The following is a 17,680-nucleotide window of genomic DNA, read 5'->3' as shown; positions in this document are numbered from 1 at the left end:
AATTGCATTGCATGATCAGATTCACCCATCCCTTTCTTCTTTAAATGTGAATTGGTGTCAGAATTTCCAAGTATAAAAAAAAGGCATTCCTGCCCGGCCACTGCTGGCTCTGTTAAATCATATTTATTTACAATTTCAGGGGTAGCATGGAAGCAAGCAAAGAAATTTTTCCACTCACACTTAATCAGATCAGCCTATGATAATATGTCATGTTTCACCGGGACACCTGCGTTTTATAGAGCAGTGCATCTTATTTATATGCAGTTTCTTTTTTCATTTAAAATTAGTAGTTGTGGAAATATATATATATATATATGTGTGTGTGTGTGTGTATGTGTATATATATATATTAGAGGTGGGCATAGATTAATTTTCTTAATATAGATTAATCTCACTGTAATCGTGGAATTAATCTGGATAAATCTAGAGTAATCAATATTAATCTAGATTAATCTAGATTAAAATGGCTCATTTGAATTCTGCCGAAGGCATTCAGAATATGTGTGCTACCCAAATAATGACTAAAAGTAAGTCTTTGAGAACGGGTTTCTCAAGCCAGGTGGCGCATTAGACCAGTGGCTCATCTCCTGTTTCCAAAATGCATCACAAACTGCTTGAGAAAGCTGTTCTACTATGATAATTGGTGATGAAAATAGATTATGTTCAATAAGATGTACTTGTGTTTACCAACTGTTTATTCAGTTAAATAGCTGCATCCATGTTACCACGTCACGTTTGATGTGGTTATTTCACAGTTCGAAGACTCGTTCTCGCCCCCTACAGTTCAATTCGGCTAGGTACACATCCGCGCTAAAATATCAAGGTGAAAGTCATCATAGTGTAGCGCTTCTTCTTCTGCGTTGTGTAACTTTTTGATTTCGTTTCTTGAACCACAAATGATGAGCTGACACCCAAGAGATTTTCTGTGCAAAGTGTATTCTGTAAAAAAAGCAAGGTCGCGTCAGAACATCGTGTCTTTAACAGATTCAATGAAAATATTCTACATGCAGAATGTGATGTGATGGGTGGTAGTAGCCTAGGGGGTAACATACTCGCCTATGAACCAGAAGACCCAGGTTCAAATCATGCACCTCTCTCTACAATATACAGTATTAATAGAACATTAAAACACATGCAAAATATTCCTAATATGTACATAAATTAAAATGAAAGAAATAACGTTTTGCACACAAACCCCACGCACCTCTCACAGCTCACGCCATGTGTCCAAGAGAACTAAACCGGGTCTCCAACCCACTAACCCAAGGGCACGGCTGCATTTTCGGGGGTGAAAGTTTTAGAACCCACATAACTTTTTACAATAACCATAAACTAAACAAACAAAAATACAGAAACATATGATATAACCAGAAACATTAACACACTTTAACATTCTACAACTAAACAAACACCCGGATTGTCATTATAATTCCCTTACCCACATCAGAATACAGGTAAACAAAATAAAAGTCTTTAGGAAATAAGAAAATAAAAGACACAAGAAAGAAGAAATATACTTATAAATCTAGTCTAACCATTTAACTCCGGCACAATAGCTTGCGTAGTATAGACCCAGCTCCCAACCCAATATACATACACACACACACTGTATATGTGCTCTATAGTCTGGAATTTATGACTTTATGATACTTTTATGAAAAGACAAGGCTAAGAAAAAAAAAAAAAAAAAAAAACTCCCTCACTCTACACACTGGTAGGGCTTCTCTCCAGTATGGATCGTGCTGTGTTTGTTAAGGGCTGATGTTCGTGAAAAAGTCTTCCCACACTCTACAATCTGGAGAGAAGCCCTACCAGTATGTATCATCTGGTAGACTTGAAGGGTTATTGCTTGTGTAAAACTCTTCCCACACTCTACACACTCGTAGGGCTTCTCTCCACTATGTGTATCCTCTGGTGTTTTTTGAAGGTTGATGTTTGTGAAAACCTCTTCCCACACTCTACACACTAGTAGGGCTTCTCTCCAGTATGTCTCCTCTGGTGTATTTTAAGGTTTGATGTTTGTGAAAACCTCTTCCCACACTCTACACACTGGTAGGGCTTCTCTCCAGTATGTATCCTCTGGTGTTTTTTGAAGGTTGATGTTTGTGAAAAACTCTTCCCACACTCTACACACTGGTAGGGCTTCTCTCCAGTATGTATTCTCTGATGGACTTGAAAGTTTGATGCTCGTATAAAACTCTTCCCACACTCTACACACTGGTAGGGCTTCTCTCCAGTATGGATCGTGCTGTGTTTGTTAAGGGCTGATGTTCGTGAAAACCTCTTCCCACACTCTACACACTGGTAGGGCTTCTCTCCAGTATGTATCCCCTGGTGGACTTTAAGGGATTCTGCATGTGAAAAACTCTTCCCACACTCTACACACTGGTAGGGCTTCTCTCCAGTATGTCTCCTCTGGTGTATTTTAAGGTTTGATGCTTGTGAAAAACTCTTCCCACACTCTACACACTGGTAGGGCTTCTCTCCAGTATGTATCCTCTGGTGGACTTTAAGGGATTCTGCATGTGAAAAACTCTTCCCACACTCTACACACTGGTAGGGCTTCTCTCCAGTATGCATCATCTGGTGTTTTTTAAGGTGTGATCTTTGTGAAAAACTCGTCCCACACTCTACACACTGGTAGGGCTTGTATCCAGTATGTATCATCTGGTGGACTTTAAGGGATCCTGCATATGAAAAACTCGCCCCACACTCTACACACTGGTAGGGCTTCTCTCCAGTATGTATCCTCTGGTGGACTTTAAGGGATTCTGCATGTGATAAACTCATCCCACACTCTACACACTGGTAAGGCTTCTCTCCAGTATGTATCCTCTGGTGGACTTTAAGGGATTCTGCATGTGAAAAACTTGTCCCACACTCTACACACTGGTAGGGCTTCTCTCCAGTATGCATCATCTGGTGTTGTTTAAGGTGTGATTTTCGTGAAAAACTCTTCCCACAATGTCCACACTGGTAGGGCTTCTCTCCAGTATGCATCATCTGGTGTTGTTTAAGGTGTGATTTTCGTGAAAAACTCGTCCCACACTCTACACACTGGTAGGGATTCTCTCCAGTATGTCTCTTCTGGTGTATTTTAAGGTTTGATGCATGTGAAAAACTCTTCCCACACACTACACACTGGTAGGGCTTCTCTCCAATGTGTATCCTCTGGTGGACTTTAAGGGATCCTGCAGATGAAAAACTCGCCCCACACTCTATACACTGGTAGGGCTTCTCTCCAGTATGTATCCTCTGGTGTTTTTTGAAGGTTGATGTTTGTGAAAAACTCTTCCCACACTCTACACACTGGTAGGGCTTCTCTCCAGTATGTATTCTCTGATGGACTTGAAGGTTTGATGCTCGTAAAAAACTCTTCCCACACTCTACACACTGGTAGGGCTTTTCTCCAGTATGTCTCCTCTGGTGTATTTTAAGGTTTGACGAATGTGAAAAACTCTTCCCACACTCTACACACTGGTAGGGCTTCTCTCCAGTATGTATACTCTGGTGTTTTTTAAGGTCTGGTCTTCGTGAAAAACTCTTCCCACAATCTACACACTGGTAGGGCTTCTCTCCAGTATGTATACTCTGGTGTTTTTTAAGGTCTGGTCTTCGTGAAAAACTCTTCCCACAATCTACACACTGGTAGGGCTTCTCTCCAGTATGTATCCTCTGGTGTTTTCTAAGGTTTGATCTTTGTGAAAAACTCTTTCCACACTCCACACACTGGTAGTTCTTCTCTCCAGTATGTATCTTCTGGTGCGACTGAAGTTTTTCTACTTGTATAAAACTCTTGTTAGACTCTTGTTTGCATTGGAACGTCTCTGCATTCTTCCTCATTCTTCTCTTGACTACTTTGGTTCCAGCTGTAGTAAAAGGTAAAAACACGTTCATACAGATACACACAAAGCACGTTTCTTAAAAGAATATGTTATTCAACTAAATAATCTCTTAATACTGGCCAAAAGAGGAAAAATGTAAAACAAGACAAATGGATCAGGGGAAGCCACCAACAATATGTTTTCCTATTAAACTGCTCTGGTTATCTCATTTAGGGAAAATATCATATTTAATATTACATGTGTTCAGTAATTTGTTTTTAAATCCTGCTCAAAAAATATAGTTTCAGTAGAATTCTATTTAATCTTTGCCAACATTCAAATATTTGAAGAATAAAAGCTTCAACAAGACTTGTAAGAGTGCACTTGAACTATTGTGCGATCACAGACCAATAATAACCAACATTTTGAGCAATGGTGGCTGGACAAGTAGCTGGTCACTTCCGGTAAGATGGCGGCGCGACGGTATCTCAGTAGAAGACAGAAAAAGGAGGTGCTCTGCGTGCTGTACAGAGCTGTTTGTGATCTGCAGAATGTACGCCCCGACGGACTGTTCTTTATCGCCGGATATTTCAAATTCAAATCAAATTTGATGACGCAGACTGGGGCATGTTCCAGAGTAGTTCCGGAAACATCAGTGAGTTTGCGGAAGCGGTTGTGAGTTTCATTGGGAAACTAACGGATGACACCGTTCAGAAAACTATCGTCAGAACGTTTCCCATTCAGAAGCTGTGGGTGGATAAAATCATCCGCGACGCTCTGAAATCTCGCACCGCGACCTATAACGCGGGGACCGCTTCCGGGGACATGGAACGGTACAAGGCTGCGTCTTACAGCATCAGGAAAGCGGTGGAGGAGGCGAAGCAGCGCTACGGGAAGAAACTGGAGTCGCAACTCGAACAACTCGAACAGAGCGACTCTAGGAGCCTGTGGCGGGGACTAAGGACAATAACGGACTATAAAGCACCGGTACGACGAACGCGGACGTGTCTCTGGCAGACGAGCTAAATACATTCTATGCTCGCTTCGAGGCTGCAGCTAAAGGCGCTAGCGATGCTACGGCTAGCGGCTCCATCAGCTGCAGACGGGAGGACACTGCCAGCACTGAGAACACGTTCGTCATCACCAAGCATGACGTGAGGATATCCTTCAAGAGAGTGAACACCAGGAAGGCAGCAGGACCAGACGGCATCTCGGGGAGAATCCTCAGAGCCTGCGCGGACCAGCTAGCACCTGTGTTTACAGAGATATTCAACCTCTCTCTATCTCAGTCGGTGATCCCCACATGATTCAAGGAGTCCATCATTGTTCCGGTCCCAAAGAAACCACATCCTGCCTCCCTCAACGACTACCGCCCTGTAGCCCTCACCTCAGTAGTGATGAAGATCTTTGCCTACTATCCAAACCGATGCACAGACAACGCCATCTCACATCTCCTCAAAACAGCACTCAACCACCTGGACACTCGGAAGGGAAACTATGTTAAAATGCTTTTCATTGACTACAGTTCAGCATTTAACACGATAATCCCTTCCACACTCACCACCAAGCTGGAGCACCTGGGACTCAGCTCATCTCTCTGTCAGTGGATCTCCAACTTCCTAACCGGCCTGATCTCTGACAACGACGAGACGGCCTACCTGGAGGAGGTTGGAAATCTGGTGAACTGGTGTCAGAGGAACAATCTCCACCTGAACGTCAGCAAGACAAAGGAGTTAATAGTGGATGTCAGTACAAAGCAGGAGAGGACCTACCAGACCCCTATCATCAACAGGAGCCCAGTGGAGAGAGTGGACAGCTTCCGTTACCTCGGTGTTAACATCACGTAGGACCTGTCATGGTCCTGTCACATCAACACCGTGGTGAAAAACCACCTCAGACAACTGAGAGACTTCAGACTGCCCGTCAAGGTGCTCAGGAACTTCTACTCCTGCACCATGGAGAGCATCCTGATGGTAAACATCTCAGCCTGGTTTGGGAACAGCACCATGCAGGACAGGTGAGCCCTACAGATGGTGGTTCAATCAGCTGAACGCATCATCTATACCAAGCTCCCTGACTTTCAATCTATCTACAGCAAACGGTGCTGTACCAGGGCCAGGAAGATAGTGAAGGACCTCAGCCACCCCAACAATGGACTCTTCTCTCTGTTGCAATCAGGGAAGCGCTTTCGCTCCCTGAAGTCACACACAGAGAGAATGAGGAGGAGCTTCTTCCCACAGGCTGTCTGAGCCCTCAACAACAACAGTACATAGAACTCCATTACAGAAGGAATAGACATGTTGGGAAACAAGAAGAAAAAAAGGGAAAAAACTGAAGCTGCGAAATCAGATACTGTTTCTGCCGCTGCTGTTGTGTCTTTGTTTTCGATGAGAATTCTAGGGGATCTGTCTGAGTCTAGACTCCACCCCTCCACCCTGCAAAAACGTATAGCCCCTACCAGACCAAGAAGAAACAGATCTACAGCCGATTCCTGCTGCAGTACTACTTCCGTCAGAAGATGTCCCTGTTCCGACTCTACAAGAGACATCCAATGCCAGAACAACTGTTGGCCCCAGCTCAAGTAGTGGGCTCTCTGGACTGGTAAAAAATGTGTTGAATCCATTTTCTCCCTCTAAGATGCGTTCAGACACTGTTTACAACCATCATGACCCCGCAGTTCCCCGACATGATCCTGTCCGCGTCCAGAGATAAAAGCATCATCGTGTGGAAGCTGACCCGCGTCGAGACAAACTACAGCATCCCGCAGCGGACACTCGCACTTAGTAAGTGACGTGGTCAACTGATAACCTTTTGAACTCTTCTAAGCGTCTCCCTAAAGCAAAACGAGGGGGAGCAGCCTTGTCTAGGGCCATAAATGATTTGCATGAAGAGGACATTGGGTGAGAGAATGCCCCAACATAAGCAGAGGAAAAGGACGCGGCGTCGCCTATGGTGGAAAACGTGGACCGAGAAGAGGACAATCCATTTCCAATTGGATTGATGGGTGACGCGAGGTGGAGTTCCAGACAAAGGCATGGCTGAAGACCTGGAGAAAGTTCCAGACAAAGGCATGGCTGAAGCTCTGGAGAAAGTTCCACATAAGGTTTCGGCCCCCTCTACACTGACACATGCTGGAAACCAACATACATTGACATAAATTACACAAACGTGCATTCTACACATTTTGCTGCAGATTTCCTTTGAGAAGAGCATTCAGTCTCTCTCCATGTTTAATTTTACTTCTTCTTCTGGATCAGGAGGATCCCTGCATTGAACACTGCTCTGTGCGAGAATGACATGTTAACTTATTGCATGTCTTTCAACAAACGTTTGTCAGAAATTAATTCTCAGGTTGGTGCTGCCCTACCACAACCAGCCGAAATCCAACTCCATTGCTTCCAGCTAGGAGACTTCTTAGCGAATCTTCCCATGCGCGCATGTAAATAAAGCCTGACAAAATTCAACTGTTTCTCATTGTGACACCTCAGCTGCTCGGTGATGGAAACATCTTCCACGACATGGGGCAGGTGATGTGCTGATGAAAATTTGTTGCTGCGCGTTTGAGGCTGGCATTATTAAAATCTCCTGCCACAATAAGCTCAGCGTCCCGTTGCAGTGTCTGGTGCTGTGTGAGCGCCTCCTGCAGTTCGCATATGGCAGTGTGCGTGTCCGCTTTCGGTGGGATGTAAGCGGCACTGATGATGACAGATGTGAAGTAAAAGGGACGACACTTGGACAATAGTCCCAGATTCGGTGAGCACGAGTGTGTGAGAGCGACAACGGTGTTGCACCAGTTGTTATTTACCATCAAACACACTCCGCCTCCCCTTGTCTTCCCCGAGTCGCGTGTCCTGTCCATGCGGTGGACCGAGAAGAACTCGGCCGGCTGGATGGCGTGGTCCGGCACCGCTGGGTTCAGCCATGTCTCGGTGAAGCAGAGGAGGTTGCAGTCCCGGATGTCTCTCTGGAACTTTACCCTGGCCCTGAGGTCATCGAGCCTGTTCTCCAGTGACTGGACGTTGGCGAGCAGGATGCTAGGCAGAGGTGTGCTGTGTGCACGGGCCCTCAGCCTGTTCCTGACGCTGGCTTGTTTCCCCCGGGGCCGCCGTTTCACCAGGCCAGCTGGGATCCGGAAAAGCAGTCAAAGTCTTCGAATTGTAAGTGCATTGTATACTAATAGAAACAAGAGTGTCTCTACTGTATTTTATGCGTTCCATGGTGGTAGATTTGCCGGTGTAGGGTTGTTGAAAGAAAAGTCTAAAACACTAGGGCTGCAACAACGAATCGATTAAATCGATAAAAATCGATTACTAAAAGAGTTGGCAACGAATTTCCTAATTGATTCGTTGTGTCGCGCGACGCAGAGACATTTGATTATTAAAAAAACCCCTTTATTTTATCGCGGAGTGAACACACTCAGTCTCTCTCGCGCGCAGATGCAAGAAGAGTTTGGCGCCTCATAGACAGCGCGGAGCAAAAAAAAAAAAAAAAAACGAGCCGAGGTAGAGGACAGATACATGGCGGAGGCAGAGAAATCTGCGCGGAAATATGCAAAAGCGACATGGCACGGCACGGGAGCACCACGGCAATGATCCAGCACCTGAAACGCAAACATGTTGGAGTGTTTGAGGAGGAAGAAGGGGGTTCAGCAGCAGGGTAAGTCGCTACAGAATCCTACTTTTGTTCCATTTTGAAGAGAGGAAAGTAATGTCCCTGGTGCTGGTGTTTAACTCACCGCGGAGAACTAGACGGGGACTTAGAGCGCCACCTACAGGTGTGGAGGGGGGATGAAATGGCATTCGGACTGTTCAACTTAACCCTAAGTTGCTCCAGGTGCATGCATCCGTACTACATTCCCAGGGAATTCTCGCGTGTATAACAGTGTATGTGAAAACTCAGTACTATGTGTCTGCAGTAAGGGAGCCCTACAGGGAACGTTTCTGGCACAGTTCCTCTTCACCATGTACACTGCAGACTTCACCAACTGCTTCCTACAGAAGTTCTGTGATGACTCTGCAATAGCTGGGACTACAAGCAGTACAGAGAACTGACCAGGCAATAAACTGGTCTCACAACTCTGATGCCCTCAACAGGAAAGGGCAGAGCAGTCTGTAACTGCTGCGGAGGCTCAGGTCTTTTGGGGTGAAGGGCCCACTCTTGAAGACCTTTTATGACTCTGTGGTGGCCTCAGCCATCTTTTATGGTGTATTCTGCTGGGGAGGAAGCATCTCTGCTGGGCACAGGAAGAGACTGAACAGGCTGACCCAGAGCTCTGATCTAGGATGCCCTCTGGACCAAGTGGAGGTGGTTAGTGACAGGTGTCACATTCCTAAGTCTAGGGGTCTCAGAAACGCAACAAGGGTGTGGAGAGGAGGAGGTCAACTGTCACACACTCACCAGCAAACAAAGCGTACAAACAGTGCTTTTATTCACAGTGAGCTAACAGGTACAATAAAACAGCGGACTCAACACAGCTAACCAACATTAAAACAGCCTAAAGGAAGTGATGGTCCAGCGGGGACAACTCAAACACACACAAGTTAACAAAAAGGGCACATAACAGGTTAACTGCTAACAGGCTAACACAGGCAAACAACAAAGGGTCTATTACACAAAGCGACAAGAAACACGAATGAGATCCCCAACGGAGCTGAGCTCCATGCAGATCTCCGTGGACCCTGGGGACCTCCCGAAAGCGTAAGGGTCTAGCAGACCCTGGGGACCTCCTGAACACTATCCAAAGTCTCTTTATATAGGTGGAGGTGACCAATGTCAGATGGTAAGTGGAGCTGGAAGGCGTCAACTCCTCCCATGAAGTCAACCTAAAACACAGCCAGACACAGAGAACACGTGGGAGCATACGTCCAGGGACGTAACACAGAAGAATGGTGGACATCTCCCACCCCATGCAGGAGACCCTAACAGCACTGAGCAGCTCCTTCAGTGGCAGGCTGCAAGCACCCACAATGTGGGACGGAGATTCAGAAGGTCTTTCCTGCCAACCGCTATCAGGCTCTACAACAGCTGACCACATGAACACACACATCTAGTACATATTCTCCACTTCTCTTCAATGCAATATGTGTATATCTACCCACTCTGTACATATGTAAAATCTTACAAATATATCTTGTATATACTTTTACAACTCACATTACAACTCATATTTGTACAGTGAACTTATATATTATACAGTTGACAGTGTCTTTGCTATTGTCTTATCTTGTACTGTCCACTTCCTGCCGTGACAATGTAAATTTAGTAATAACTAGTAATGGACCATTTTATATTGAATAATATTATCTATTATTGCACTGTTCCATTTTGCACAGCAATATTTGCACGTTTATTACTCATTTCACTAGTTTAGCGCTGACTGTCTCGTTGTTGTCTACATGTTTTAGTTAAATGCTAGTCTTGCACTACCTGTTTGGACTTTATGTGGCCCATATTGTCTGTGTCACACATGTGCACTTTATGTCAGTACGTAACTTTGTTTAATTGTTCAAATGTTACATGTAGCACCAGGTTCTGGAGAAACTTTATTTGGTTTCACTATGTAATGTCAATAAAGCTGAAATGACAATAAAGTCAACTTCAACTATGGTGACAGGGCCACATGTTAATCACTCACCAGAAGAGATGGAGACGTTCTTCTCGTCACTTCCTGTTGGTTCCAGAGTTTTATCGTGGTCCAGTCGAGTAAGAACAACTGATAACATCTTCAGTGGAACGTGTGTGTTGTTCTGGACCACAGTCCTGGTTTCAGTGGATGACAGAGACAGACTGGGATACATCCTGGGAACCTGGGACAAAGCGGGAGACGTTTCACTTACTCACCAACAGCAACAATTAGGGTGGTTGGAAGTTGGACGTAATTTACTCCGACTTTTCATATTTAAATACGATTGTGGGTCAGAGTTCGAAAAGGCTCAACAAATATAGACACAGTGTGAGCACTAAAGGTGAAAGGCAGCAGAAACCATTCTGAATTGTTATTTAGAAGATCGTTTTAATTCTGAACACATGAAAATAAACAATCCTTAAATCTCAAAAACAGAAGAAGCCAAAAACTATAAAATACTTTGCAACAAATCAACAGGAACAGCAGTGTGTAGAAAAAAAAAAAAAAAAAAAAAAGGTAAGTTATTGCTGCCCGATTTGGACAGGTAACCCGATTTGATTTGCGCATGTGTGCAATATGGCCACTAGGGCTGCAACTATCGAATATTTTTGGAAGAGTATTCTGTCATTTTTTTTTCTTCATCATTTTTTTTCTCCTCTTAAAATGAGCAAGCAATTGGCTGTTATTCCTCACAAAAGTTTTTTATTCAATACTTTTATTAAATCAAAGCTTAAAACCTTTGGGTTACTGGCTCCAGAACTAATAATTTAATCACTCTTTCTGTGAAACATTCATGATGTACATGAAAAAAAAATGAAAACTAGGTTAGCCTATTTGTCCTTAGTTTTATTTGAATTAAAAAAAGGGTTTGTACCCCCTGCTATAGCCCATCTGAGAATAAAGAGGAAAAAAAGTATAAAGGTACAAAATAGTAAAAAGAAAATACAGGGAGGGCCATTTATATTAAAATGTGTTCAATGTCACCAATCATTCCCATCTTATTAAGGTATATCCAACCTTAATAAGATGGGAATGATTGGTGACATTGAACACATTTTATGTGTTCAATGGTCAGAAACATCTCATGAAAGAATAAAGTTACGTTAAAACCAACCATTGCACACCATTGGTTTTCTTGTGAAATTACCAAGAAATTTGATTTGTCACATGACCCTCTTCCTATTGAAAAAGTTGGATCCAAGCCGACTTCAAAATTGCCACTATGGTCACCACCCATCTTGAAAAGTTTGCCCCCTCACATATACTAATGTGCCACAAACAGGACGTTAATATCACCAACCATTCCCATTTTATTAAGGTGGATCCATATAAATGTATAAATAAAAAATTATAATATTAAGTAAATAGATAAAAATTCAAGTATTACCAATAATCAAACAACACATTTCAGTTTCCAGTTGTATCCAGATGAGGTAGGTGGAATGGTTGTCTTTGTGCAATGTCATGTGCAAAATAGAGAGAGAGAGAGAGAGAGAGAATGTCTTAGTGCATGTGTGTGCAATGCATGTGCAAGCCTGCGCTGCTGTGATGTACAACAAATGCTATAAACTCGCCCAAAAGTAAATCTATATGCTAATGAATATAGATTTGTCCGTCTGTTGCATTTATTATTACTACGTTATGTATATGGGGAAGCCGTGTTTTGAGATATAACCTATCAGTGTGTGTGTGTGTGTGTGTGTGTGTTTGGCACGCGGGAGGGAGGGAGGAATGAATAACATGAGTGAGATCTCATGCATTATCATGCCTCGTTACTATCCACTCATAACAGAAATAATTATAAAACATGTATGTTCTAAGAAGCGCTAATGTTAGTTAGCAATCATGAAAATATGATACCTTGTAGAAGCTCCCAGTCCGCTTGGAGAAATACGGTTTACGTGAGGATATTTTCCGTTAAGGTGCTGTAGTTTTGATGAAGTACTATTATGGTAAGCCGGGTCCGTTTTACAGTGTATACACCGCACTACGTTGTCCACTTAAAATTTCAGACATTTTATACCTTTAACGCACACCAGTATCTTCATTTTCCCGCAATAAATCACGCCTCCTTAAATCTTTGAAATGCGCGTCGGTTAAAACAGTCCATGTAGAACAATGATACGTGGGCGTGACACGATAATAGCTGGACTTTGGTGACAAATTAAAACGAAGCCTTGAGGCAAAGTATTTTCCTCGAACATTTTTTGTAATCGAATCATTCCAGCTGTAGCTGTAGAAATGCGATGTGCAATTCGTTTATATAATAATTATACTATTATACGGTCCATAAACCACAAGTAGTATTTTGTGATAGCTCAGAAACACCCATCAGATTGTCCTACCACCAGTGATTTACCTGTTTGAATATTAATTATGACTCTTTAACCACAGGTATGTTCTGATAAGAAACAAGTATTTGGTGCTGTACTTACAGTCTTTTCCTTTAACTACTCCAACCAAACTTTGAAAACCGTGTGATGGCAGCATGTGTTTATGGGTGTGCACATGCACAGTAGCCTTTGGTAGGATGTTTCGATGAGTAGGATATATTAATAGAACACCGGTCTGAATCGGGTAGAACCCCGTTTCCTGTACTGACGAACCAGAGAACAGGGAGTAGAACCCCGTTTCCTGTACTGACGAACCAGACAACATGAAGTAAAAACCCTTTTCCTGTACTGACGAACCAGACAACAGGGAGTAGAACCCCGTTTCCTGTACTGACGAACCAGACAACAGGGAGTAGAACCCCGTTTCCTGTACTGACGAACCAGACAACAGGGAGTAGAACCCCGTTTCCTGTACTGACGAACCAGACAACAGGGAGTAGAACCCCGTTTCCTGTACTGACGAACCAGACAACAGGGAGTAGAACCCCGTTTCCTGTACTGACGAACCAGACAACAGGGAGTAGAACCCAGTTTCCTGTACAGACGAACCAGACAACAGGGAGTAGAACCCCGTTTCCTGTACTGACGAACCAGACAACATGAAGTAAAAACCCTTTTCCTGTACTGACGAACCAGACAACAGGGAGTAGAACCCCGTTTCCTGTACTGACGAACCAGACAACAGGGAGTAGAACCCCGTTTCCTGTACTGACGAACCAGACAACAGGGAGTAGAACCCCGTTTCCTGTACTGACGAACCAGACAACATGAAGTAAAAACCCTTTTCCTGTACTGACGAACCAGACAACAGGGAGTAGAACCCCGTTTCCTGTACTGACGAACCAGACAACAGGGAGTAGAACCCCGTTTCCTGTACTGACGAACCAGACAACAGGGAGTAGAACCCCGTTTCCTGTACTGACGAACCAGACAACAGGGAGTAGAACCCCGTTTCCTGTACTGACGAACCAGACAACAGGGAGTAGAACCCAGTTTCCTGTACTGACGAACCAGACAACAGGGAGTAGAACCCCGTTTCCTGTACTGACGAACCAGACAACAGGGAGTAGAACCCCGTTTCCTGTACTGACGAACCAGACAACAGGGAGTAGAACCCCGTTTCCTGTACTGACGAACCAGACAACAGGGAGTAGAACCCAGTTTCCTGTACAGACGAACCAGACAACAGGGAGTAGAACCCCGTTTCCTGTACTGACGAACCAGACAACATGAAGTAAAAACCCTTTTCCTGTACTGACGAACCAGACAACAGGGAGTAGAACCCCGTTTCCTGTACTGACGAACCAGACAACAGGGAGTAGAACCCCGTTTCCTGTACTGACGAACCAGACAACAGGGAGTAGAACCCAGTTTCCTGTACAGACGAACCAGACAACAGGGAGTAGAACCCCGTTTCCTGTACTGACGAACCAGACAACATGAAGTAAAAACCCTTTTCCTGTACTGACGAACCAGACAACAGGGAGTAGAACCCCGTTTCCTGTACTGACGAACCAGACAACAGGGAGTAGAACCCCGTTTCCTGTACTGACGAACCAGACAACAGGGAGTAGAACCCCGTTTCCTGTACTGACGAACCAGACAACAGGGAGTAGAACCCCGTTTCCTGTACTGACGAACCAGACAACAGGGAGTAGAACCCAGTTTCCTGTACTGACGAACCAGACAACAGGGAGTAGAACCCCGTTTCCTGTACTGACGAACCAGACAACAGGGAGTAGAACCCCGTTTCCTGTACTGACGAACCAGAGAACAGGGAGTAGAACCCCGTTTCCTGTACTGACGAACCAGACAACAGGGAGTAGAACCCGGTTTCCTGTACTGACTGCCACGTGACTGATGAATCGAATCGATTTACTGAAGCGATTCATTTTCATTTCGTAAAAATCTTCCGGCTTCATGTTACCAGGCAACAATGAACGCTGTTATTTTTCACCCTGCTGCCGAGCAGAACACACACACCCACATCAGTATATGAACACATGCTGCAGTTTTAGAGAAAGTACATATTAATGCTTTTAAAGTCCCATTAATGCTCCAGCCCTCCTCTCCGCCGTTGGAAAATTTATATAAGTTATCATGCAATGTATTAAACTGCATTAATCTTTGGAATACACAAACTATATTAATCATTAATCTATTGGATGAGAAACTGGTGGGTCAAAGGGTGTTTTGCAGAATGACCGCGACTTGATAAGAGGCCAGCAGCTGCTGAGAAGCAAGAAGCCAGCGAGCTTGACCTTGTGATGGAGCGTCTACCAAGAAACAAGCCTACGTGCAGACATTAATTATTAGCTTACATAGTGTGATCCTATGGTAAATGTACCGCCCTGTACTAAATAAAGAGAGGAAGCGACTGAGAACTAAGAGCTGTTGGAGGTATGATGTAATGCGCGTCTCTGATCGCTCTCCTTGCAAGTAAAAAGAACTCAACTGCTTCGTGTCTTTCTTCTCTAGTTCATAAGTGTTGGAACGACGAATAACTCTAAACACCTTCCTTCTCGGCTAGCGCGATGCTAAGCTACTCCGCTGCAGACAACAGAAAAGTTTGCTACTCTGCAATGTTGAAGCTACTCCGCTCTCAACAACAACAACGGTTCTGTGGATCTTACCATCAAACGACTGAGTCTCCTTTACCGGCGTCCAAATGTCCACAGAAGCCCCCGGAGAAAGTTGAACCGACGCGGTCCTCTGTCCCAGTCAATCTGGTGGGCTGGATGCCCAGATGTGCGGCGATGACGTCATCAGAACACTGGGGCTTCTGGGATTTGTAGTCCTGGTCTCTTTGCTGAGCAATTTAAAACTGATTTCTGTTTTTTACAAGAATCTCACTCTGTCTGCAACGATGTCTCTTTCTGGAGATCTCGGTGGGGTAACTCATGCATTTCAGAACAGATTCAATGAAAATATTCTACATACAGAATATGATCCTGGTGGGAACTTTCAGTTTAACAAATCAATTTTCATATTTGTAAATGTTTATGGATTCAATTCCAAAACCTTCTTTTGAAATTAATTGATAATAAGCTAAAGATAACAATGATGTGGACATATTGCGCACACCTGACTATTATTATTATTATTATTACTATTATTAAACTATCACACAATTATAATCCTCGGCCGTTGAATTGGAAACTCAATGATCGGAGCTTTCATTGTACATCTCACCCATTGCATCATGGCGAATAACGATGATTCGCCATGTAACAGGAAGTGATGATAAGGGTGTGGTCCTTAATATGTGTGAAGTTTCCTGAACTACTCCAAGCACCACCTACTGGTAACAGGAAATTACATTTTATATTTGGATAAATTGTTCCACCTGAGGTGATACCTCAGATTTGACCTGGAGAGTGTTAAGACATAGAAGATGTTTTTCAGCTTTCCTTGTACAGCTCACCTATGGTCATAAGATTGTGATTTGTGTAATTTGACGTGATTGTCATTGTGAAACACTACAGCACAGCACATGGTGACACAACGAAATGTGTCCTCTGTATTTCTACTAACATGTCAAATCAAATCAAGAACCGCCCCACACGCCGGGATTACAGAACATGAAACAACAATTTCTAACTTAAATACACACACACACACACACACACACACACACAGTCGATAATACGGAGAATACTTCACACGAGACTCACCCACCTCAAAGACGTTTGCTGAGGCTTAAGAAGCATGCGTGTCATATTAACATGTTAAAGCCCTACGTGTGCGGACGGTGAAAACGTGAAAGTCTCTGTCATGGCAGTGCCAATGGTGGCTTCCTACTCCAAGGAGCTCGCTTACAAAATTGTGAGGCTTTGCGAAATTTACGAGGTTTTGCCACATGATGTGATCATTTTATGGCATTTAACAGACGCCCTTATCCAGAGCGACTTACAATCAGTAGTTATGGGGACAGCCCCATAAAGGTTACTTTTAAAATGTATTCCATTACAGATTACAGAATACATGCCCCAAAATGTAGTTTGAAACATATTTCGTTAAGTTACTCAATGTGAGTAACGTATTCTGAATACTTTAGATTACTTAATATATTGTCATGCTTTTTACAAAGCATGACAATATGAACAACATGAATGTAGCAATCACAGATAATAAAAAGCCCTGTATTTCATTAACCATTTCTTTATTTATAAAGCTGAAAAGTGGACGAGTTTTAGACAAACATAAAATATGCCATCGAAAAGTATTTACTATTATGGTCACCAACATATTCCATCACTTAGTTAAAATAAAAAGTAGCCTTGCACAAGGAAAAAAACAGCATTTTTAATATCCCTCTTTCTGATTAGGACAAAAAAAGATAAAAAAATGTTTCTATAGGTTGGATGTGGAGTCTTTTGACGCTGAGAGCAGCTTGGTTGCTTGCAAACAGTGTTTGCATTGCATGATCAGATTCGCCCATCCCTTTCTTCTTTAAATGTGAAGTGGTGTCGGAATTTCCAAGTAAGAAATGCATTCCTGTCCGGCCACTGCTGGCTCTGTTGTGCTGGCTCCGGGTCCACCGACGTTAACAGGACGCTCACATTAGAGCCACTTATTGCGTGTTTTGTTTGGGTTTCCGATGTTCTGACTATTTATGCAGCTTTGTCGGTGCTACCGTATTGGGCTCCATTTAAATTTGTGCTTTTCTGATGACGGTACAAATCACTTTAAATGGCACCAATACTCAGTCAATGGGCACTGTAAGAATATAAAGATCATGGTGTAATAGTGAATTAAATCATATTTATTGTTTACAATTTCAGGGGTAGCATGGATTAATGGGCGCTGAAACAGAGAGCAAACTTGAGGGACTGCAC

General features: G+C 43.5%; 1 pseudogene; it reads right to left on the bottom strand.

The window, feature by feature from the left end:
* Positions 1-1,493: 1,493 nt before the first annotated feature.
* LOC114793339 (zinc finger protein 850-like) lies at positions 1,494-15,587 on the bottom strand (annotated as a pseudogene).
* Between the last annotated feature and the right edge of the window lie 2,093 nt (positions 15,588-17,680).

Source organism: Denticeps clupeoides, chromosome 1 (assembly GCF_900700375.1).
Source record: "Denticeps clupeoides chromosome 1, fDenClu1.1, whole genome shotgun sequence".
Lineage (NCBI taxonomy): Eukaryota > Metazoa > Chordata > Actinopteri > Clupeiformes > Denticipitidae > Denticeps > Denticeps clupeoides.
Note: the sequence above shows the minus strand (reverse complement) of the source record. Positions and strands in the feature narration are given on the sequence as shown.